The sequence below is a fragment of the Styela clava genome, chromosome 11 (assembly GCF_964204865.1).
Source record: "Styela clava chromosome 11, kaStyClav1.hap1.2, whole genome shotgun sequence".
In the NCBI taxonomy this organism is placed as follows: domain Eukaryota; kingdom Metazoa; phylum Chordata; class Ascidiacea; order Stolidobranchia; family Styelidae; genus Styela; species Styela clava.
In genome coordinates this window covers 20,834,797-20,843,742 of record NC_135260.1, presented here as the reverse complement: position 1 = coordinate 20,843,742, position 8,946 = coordinate 20,834,797, and the positions used below count along the sequence as shown (strand labels likewise).

Sequence of the window (8,946 nt, the reverse complement as noted above, 5' to 3'; positions counted from 1 at the left end):
ACCCTCGGTCGGAAACTTGATTCTTTCATCGACGAGCTACGTAAGAAGATCCACTGCCAAACTACCATTGGGACGTTTGATTGAACGACAACTTGAACAATTCTTCAATTGTCTACGAATACATTCACATGAATGGGATCTTGATTTGTTGCCCTCTGTAATCTATCCAGACCCGTGGTCCCCAGCCATTATTTTAAGCAACCCAAATTTTTCGATGAATAAAGCTTGCAAAAACTAGCGATCCAGAGATTTCTCAAATACTGAACGTCATCACATTGGTGGAATATTGAACTACCATATACAAAACAATCATTTTTATACATACTATTTATTTTACTAGAAATTGCTTTAAAAGTGAGTAAACGCTTGTTTTCACTCAACGAGTTTTTGAAATCGTGGCGTGACTTTAGATGTTGACAAGATTTTACGCCCTGATTCTTCCCACATAAAACCCATAGGTTGGAAAATATTCAATTCTAGACTACAATGTGGGTACTTTCAATTTGCTATTTTCTTTTCACCGTATGTATGCAGAGCCCATAGACCTCAAAAATCTATAAATAATACACTCAAACTAAGAACTGCTTTATTTCATTCCGATTATTTTAACATTTCATTATGAAATTGTGTAACGTCGTTTGTGAACCATTACATATCTTCGACAAACTATTGATCTTGTATATAACTCATGCTGTAAAATTGCGCCCATGGCGTCGTCACAAACACTGTAAAGTGAATTAATTAATCCTACATAAAGTCTATGTCATATACTATAATCTTGCTGAATAAAATAAATCGCAGTAATTCTCTGAAATACAACATTGATAATTTTGAAAAAAAGTTTATCCTATACTCTGAGAAGATATTGTTAATCTGCTTATTTTGCATTTACGTTGCAGTTTGAGTAAAACCTACTTCCTATTCTTCACTCGCCAGCAAATTAACTGTCTGTCAAGTCCTATAACTATATGCTCATACAGAAACACTGAAACAGAATCGTCTCACACCACGGCAATACCAGCTTGCTTACCGCGGGGCTGTCCCCAAAGTTGTACCGTTTATTACAATTCAGTTTCACGCGTTAAAAGCGTTTTGCGCATTACGTCATAGTCATACCTTTAGGCCTGTTGTTAGTTCCTTATCTTCCTGTAACTGGTACGCATCTATAAATTTTGTTAATGTGCTTCAAGTTAATAGTTGCGTAGGATTTATTTAAAGGTTACTTCGATAGGACACGCACTACTTTATGAATACACATAATTATATAAATGTATTTTTAGGATCTTTGGTTAATCATTAACTTGCGGTATTGTGCGGAATCTAGTTTGTAATCATGTATAAACAACGTCACAAAGAGAACCAAAATGTGGACACAACTCTGCGAATATATCATGTGCAGATAATTGTACAACATATTTTTTTAATGTTTTCATACACAGTACAGTTTACTTATTTTTACCCATCTCCGCCTCTCAAACGCTCTTCAGGTATTTGCCGTTAGTTCAAATCCTCAGTGTATATGATGACAGGTGTAAATGCAAAATATGTCATTGTTTCTCACAAGATAACATTTTACTTTAAAATCATCAAAACACAAATAATAATAATATTTATTTTTGTTTATAGTCGAACAGAGACTGTGGAACATCTCATATGTGTACATTAAAACTGTAAATTTAATTACTCCTAAAATTATATTAAAGTTTAATTAAATTTCAAATAAATTAGAACTATACAAATAATTATCACCTCATATCTGCTGAAAATTTGATACTGATATTGTTTAAAGTTGTTATATAATTGCCTCAGTCGTGATCGCGGCTGTGTTATATTGTTCTTCTTGTAAAATGAGTAGCTTGGACATCCGATGTAAAAGGTCTCAAAATTCAATGCTCAAACTGTCCAAGACGAAGTTTGCGTCGTATTTCGCACCATCAAGAGGTGTCAGGAATGCTTCCGTTACTTTGTGTTACTGTGTACTACTCCATTACTACATATTTGTGAATAATGTATCATTGTAGAATTAGAATGCCTCTCGATGCTTGAAATGTGCTAAGTAAGGGAACGTTTTGGTGAAATAAGGAACACAAAATGCTTCCCAATGGTTCCATTACATTTGAACCCACGTACATTTGAACCCATGACAATTGCACCTGCATACTATTGCACCTATGGAATTTTTTTTGTTTCACGGATAGTTAAACCTATACTAACCCTAACCCATGAGTTTTAGCACCCGCATATAGATTGAACCCGTGGATATACGCATGGGTTCAAATGTACATGGGTTCAAATGTACGGTCACCCTTCCCAATAGTCATTATTTGAAATGGTACAGCGTACAAAATGTTAGCGGACCCATTCTTAGTACACTGTATGTTATTTTTCTTATTTTATACCCAACGTTTTTAGAGGTTCATTACTTCCCATTTGAATGCTCAAAAACGTGTTTTGAAGAACGAGTGCTCAACCAACGATATCAAGTAGCATAAAACTAGGTAGCACATTCCGACAAAGTTCAGGGCATTCAGACAGTTGGTGGGAAAAGGTTGAACTTGTCGAGTAATATTCCGATTTAGAATGCAAAACTTTACATAGTGATGAATATTCAAATTGTGAGGTGATTATGCCTTGAAGATGATGCTTATTTTTAGCGATTCATTCTTCGGCGATTAGAAACAGATTAACTTAAAAACATTGTCAATGATAAACATATTATTTTAATTGAGTGCGAAATATACTCAAGTATATAATGAAGGTTACAGAAATCGAGTTCAAGCAATCAAAAATACCTCACTTACACCTAAAATTGCCTTCTGTTATGTAGACGTTCTACAAGATACGGGTTAACCAATGCGCCTCTCAATAAAATGGCATTAATTTTGTTGTGAACAATATTTGTTTTGTTTTAACAATATTTGCTTTCATACAATAAAAATGCATATACGTTAATTATAAATATCAATAACGTAACTTCTCTAAGGCACATGAAACAAAATTTTTCGTTTAACGACCTGTCGGTAGGGATGGCGGACTCGACTCCGGAATCGATTCTTCGTGGATTCGACTAGACTAGAATCGATTCCGATGTCCTGGAATCGAGCCTTAGAATTAAAACTTGGATTGCAAACAAGGTATAACTTTTTTGTGACAAGGCTATTACGTTTATTTTATGTATTTCAAAAATTTCTGTGGGCTCCAAGGGATACTTGTTTGTTGTCGATTTTGTCTACTGTGACAGATCGAATACCAATACTACTTAGTTTTGGTCTACGTGGTCGTATATTTGAACATCGCTCTCTTGTTCGAATTCATATGTTATTGTTTCAGTGAAAATTCAGGAATTGGATAAGAATCGAATAAGTAGTCATACTTAGCATCCTTACCTGTGGGTCAATTTATACTATTTTAATCATCAAACAACTTGGCCATTTCATCTGTAAAAATGGGTCTTTTGTATGTTTTATGTTTTTCAAACTTCCTAATATCTAATGTTTAAAGGTTTGGAACCTGTGACCTTGCTTTTCTGAAACAGGTATTGCCCATGTAAACAGGCTAAAAGAAATTGCATCTTTGCTGTATGAATATATTCACGTATTGTGATTTTGTTTCAAGTGTGTTTCGTGGAGATAGGTAATGTTTTGCTATTGTAAGCTTGAGGACACAACACTGAATAAGTAGCCGATGACGCACTAACTGAAATATATAAATGTAGAAATAAAAGCAGTTTGCCATTTGGGAACATAATAAATGTAGACAAACCGAGGCATCCTCTATCACAAGAAGGTCCAAGATTGGCTTCTCCGTGGGCCACAAAATTATTTTTAAATTGTTCGCGGGCCAAAATGTTGCCAAGAATAGGTAAACAGTGCAACACAAAACGAACACTTTCAACGTGCAAATACATTGATCAGTATTTGTCATTTATCAAGCTAATACATACAAAAACCATCAAAAAAACCGACATATCAAGCAAGCATTGTGGTATTTTACCTTCCATATCCAGTTAAAAATCTGTTTGAATTCGCCGGTTTTCTTTTCAAACTCATGTTTATAAAATAACTTACAAATAACCGCAGATTGATTGATTACCAAATGTGAGTCACAGGGGGGTAATTACTAATTTTTCGGACATATAGGCAGCATTTTTTGTAATATTGTTTAGGCTGGTGGCAAAAAACACCCGACACGAATTATATATCTAGGCCATAATATTAACATTTAGTTATCACGAATGCGACGCGGGCCACAGATGATGAAGCCGCGAGCCACATGTGTTGGTCTAAATTCGAGAATGCTAACTGACATATCAATTGTAAATCGGCTTACCAATCGATCATGTCATTTGAGCGGAAACACAATTAGGGTATCTGACTTCCCCAGCATACGTTGTGCTTTGTATCCGTCTGACAAACGGATACGGTTATAACGCATTATCTCAAGAACCATTATTCATGTCGCTGCAACACAAAAAGATTCGTGGGAAGTATCTCTTCGAAGTTAAATCCTGCCCCCTATACGACAAATACCAGACGCTTGCTCACTATTTTGCAATTTAAAAATATATTGGGCTACTGTCTCCATTCTATATGAATATTTTTAATTTTCATTGGAAATAAACAATGTGAATAAATCCAAATAATTCAACTGAATTTCTGTTTATCAGCTAATGCCTTCAGCACGAAAGCTGGCGACCCTGGCGTATTCCATGGTAAATTATTTTGTGTATATTAACAATTTTCATTATAATAAGGTTTTGAGTATAGTTAAGTATATAATCTTAAAATCAAATATGTAAATATTTCAATGACCTTCTGATTTACCCAAACTTTAATTACTTTGGAAAATTAGCTTTTGGCGCGTTGTTCAATTATGCAAATTAAATTCTAAACTTCTTTCGTAAAGCAATCGTATTCCGAACGCAAGTGATGAATTTTTTACATGCATCCAACGAGAAGCGTACATACTTGAGTATCGACTTTCGAATAATATGATATACCGTAAGTAACTATTCATACTATTCTTACTCAAAGGCAAAATGTAGGCCATCGGGATTGCGTAACCAAAAACTAAATTGTGTGATCTAACTTATTCATATTTAATACAAATTTCTGTGGTCGGTCAGGCTTGTCTCTTGTTATATGGCCCGATCGGCATATGAATGGCCGTCTCCGTAGGCGTATTCCGTACATCTAATCTGACTGTCCATTGTTGCAAAACAATGCTGTTGCAAAATAGTTCAATATTTTTGTGGTCGCATTCTAGGTGACTATCCTAATTAATTTTTTTTAATACGTAAAAGTCATGTAGGGATCAATTTACTTGGGCGAACGTTGGAATCAGCTGATAGGGCCGTTACTGAAATATGTGTTTGCTTTTTATGCGTTAACAAAACACTCTCGCTTTTATTTACTCTTCAATGGTACGCGTGAGTCGGGAAATCCGATGCGATATTATTCCAAAGTCGTTAGTTGCTCGGAGCGATGGCACTTCGAGGTCTAGAGGAAGAATTTGTACAAAGCGAATGCGTTTCCAAATTAATATCTGCAACAAAATTAAAAGTTCGAAAAATTATAAGGTGGTTAATCACTATACTAAGAAGAAGGAGAGCTCATAGGAGAAATTTGTTACCTGTTTTCTTGCAGGGTGTGCAAAGAAGGGACGTTGCACTTGAAGCCGACCAGACAATTATAAGAATTTTGTTGCAAAGTAACATACTTGCCTCATGAATAATTTTCTGAAGTTAGGTAAGTTAACTTATGCATATGTGTGTTTTATAGGCAAATTTGATGAGCATCTACTATTCTACGTTCTCCTTATGTTCTCTAGTTATTATTCTGTAATTTATAGAATTTTGGTTAATCCGGTATGAATTTGTATCTTCCGCAAATCATAAAAAGATAGTGCCATATTTGTAATTTCAGATGAACTTTTAAAAAAGTGTTTGCTCTCCTTCCCTTGGTGAGGGCGGCTGCTCGTACGTTAGGCTTGATAAACATACTCCGAATTATTTGTGGCCTATATTTAGTTGTACATATATCTATAGCGATGTTGAGACATTTATGTTATTATCGTTCACAGACAGTGTGTACCTTCGGTTTTAATAAACGTTACGTAATCCAGAGCCATGTTGGTCGTAAATTCCGTGTTAGGACTCGCCGCATTCGCTGTGCTGGCCAACAGGCCATATTTTGACGGCATCGATTGAAATTAGTGTCCATATTGAAACAGGAATACATTACACATTAACTATGCCATTAAACATAGTGAGGATTATCCGACTAAGGCCCGATTGTTATGGCGTATGCGTTTGATGAACATTTCAAAATTAGAGTTTATCTCCACATTATGTGAATATATTCCGTATTAATGACATCAATGAAACCAATCGCCCCATATTATAAGATTTTGTTGAACTTAGTCGGATGTTTGTTTGGTCGGAATTGGGAGATTACAATACCACAATCTGTGTTTACGTAATGACTAAGCTTAACCACACCATGTGATCTTATTTCAAATTATAAGAGGAAGAAATTGTTTAATTCAATGCTCGTAGTGTGGCAGATTGGTACTCCCAAAGTATGTGAACCAAGATGGCGGACACCGGAACGTAGTATATGTATCAGATAAGGGTTAGGCCATAATTCCAGGTAAAAATGCTACGGGAGTCACTTGGCTAGTCCCCGAACTCGTAATAGAACTGAAATAAGGAAAGTTGGAATAAAGTTATGGCCTAAACCTAACCTGATACACATACTACGTTTCGGTGTCCGCCATCTTGGTTCACATACTTCGGAGACCGCAAATTTATGGAATTATTTATCAGGCATGTTTAAGAAATTTTGGAAATTGATCAGCTTTCTATTCTCGCTCACGCACTTTCTATTTCTAATCGTCGAAGAAATTTATATTCTGTTAGATTTAATATTGTTTATGGTCATGAACGGTATCGCGGACAACATCAATGCACAATATGCTCCGGGCGCTGTAATTCAAATTGCGTTTGTCACAATTTTGAAACTGTTCATACGCACTGCTGACAACAAGCTTCTAAAACAAAATTTAGATATATTATCTTGAAGTATGGCGGTAAATAAAATGTTTTAATGCAAATGTATCATCAACATTCTAAGGTATTAATAATATAAAATAAAAAAATGAAATCTGAATTATTCTTCTCATGATATCCATACAGGTGTTCTTTTGATAACAAATATTCAAACTTTTCTGGACACGACTATTTTCTATAATGCAGAGATCCTTTGCTGTTATTGATGTATAACTTTACACCCCATGGGGCCCATTTTCGATTCAAGAATACCCTTTGACATAATACTAAATGTGTGATTATATTTCATAGAAGAATCCCAACTAGAGATTCCCACATGTAAAGAAGCTGTTTACTTCAGCAACTTGTGCCCTAATTCATTTGCAACATGGTGGATCTGAATTGGCGAATTTACCACGCACTTGAGCGAATATACTGTTTTGTCAGTGACACAGTACGACAATCAAAAATCCATCATTCTTGACAACTAGAATTAATAACTGATAGCTTTGTATTTTATTCTATAGATTTTTGACGTGGAGCTATGTCTATGTATTTGAAACAAGGGACCTGGTTGATGATAAACGTATTTGAAGATAGAGGTTGCTAGAGAAACGTACAAATACAAACACGGGAAAGCAAACTTTCAATATACGAGTGGAATACACGTGGAAAATATTTCGTGATGACGTCACATCTAAAATCAAACATTACGTCAATAGTTGCGAATCAAAAACACATGTAAGGATGGGTGTGTTACACCTAACTATATATATAATAAAGGAAATAAATAACATCAAGATTATGCTAATGTTTGAAAACCGTTGATATTGATCATGATATGTATGAAATGTAATAGTTTTCCCTAATTAAGCTTTGGCCACACGTGGTCGTCCTGTTCCACCAAGCAACATCCTTTGCTGGACCAAACAATCAAGAGCAATAAACGTTTCGTATTTCATTGTGTACATTAAAAATTGGAATTGGCCTAACAGTTAAATCAAATTCCCGTGCGACCAAATCAGATTATCTTTTGTTTGTGTCATATTTCATGTAATTCTAACACATTGACAATCTTTAGTCTGCTAATCAGCTTCACAAATGATTACTCAGGTATCTATCTCATTATACATCTTCAGGTCAAATTTTCTTCTATTTTAAATTCTGCACGTTTGTTTTAGTTTAATGAATAAAACTGCTGGAAATCTATATTTAAAGGTATATAAATATGTATATAAATTGAAAGTTCTATATTTATATTATGCTTGTAATATAAAAATAAACATAATATTTATTTATGGCATCAATTTGCAGAAACAGGCGAAGGCAAAGCGATTTAACATTAGTGCTATATACAAGTTGAAAAATAAAGCAACCGTATCATCATTGAATTATATATTACCAAATAGACCTCATATTTAGCATGTTGATCAAATTTCTGACTTTGCTCTGATAAAATCCAGGGGTTCAATAATTATTCAGTTTTTATGAAAATTGAGAAAACAAAATTTTTCCTCACCATATCAAAACATTCTGCGCTACTGCTCTACTTAAATAATGCAATGTATAAAAGACTACTTTGGGTAAATTCAAACCAAAAGTTACAAGTTTATTTTAGAAAACTTGGCATAATGAGTGACACCACCATATTATTTTTGTAATATAAACAGTATATTCGATATTTAGGATATTCCAATGTTTCATTATTTTTGGTTTCGGATGCCGTGAACCAGCCAAAGTTTCCAGTGTAGCGTCATTAAGAGGTCGTTAAAATTATTGTTGTGGTCTAGAATTAGTAATAATATTTTATATATTTATTTGGGTTGAATTTTCAATTTCAGAAGAAATTTGTGATGCGAAAGTTTTTGTAATAAAAATGATTTTTCTAAATCAAGCAT

The 8,946-nt window shown here is 34.4% G+C and overlaps 1 long non-coding RNA gene across 1 annotated transcript; it reads left to right on the top strand.

Moving 5' to 3' along the window:
• The first annotated feature begins 5,275 nt into the window (after positions 1-5,275).
• LOC120348111 (uncharacterized) lies at positions 5,276-8,342 on the top strand. The gene is made up of 2 exons (XR_005570169.2): positions 5,276-5,747; positions 7,576-8,342. It is a non-coding gene; the product is annotated as an uncharacterized LOC120348111 (long non-coding RNA).
• The last annotated feature ends 604 nt before the right edge of the window (positions 8,343-8,946 follow it).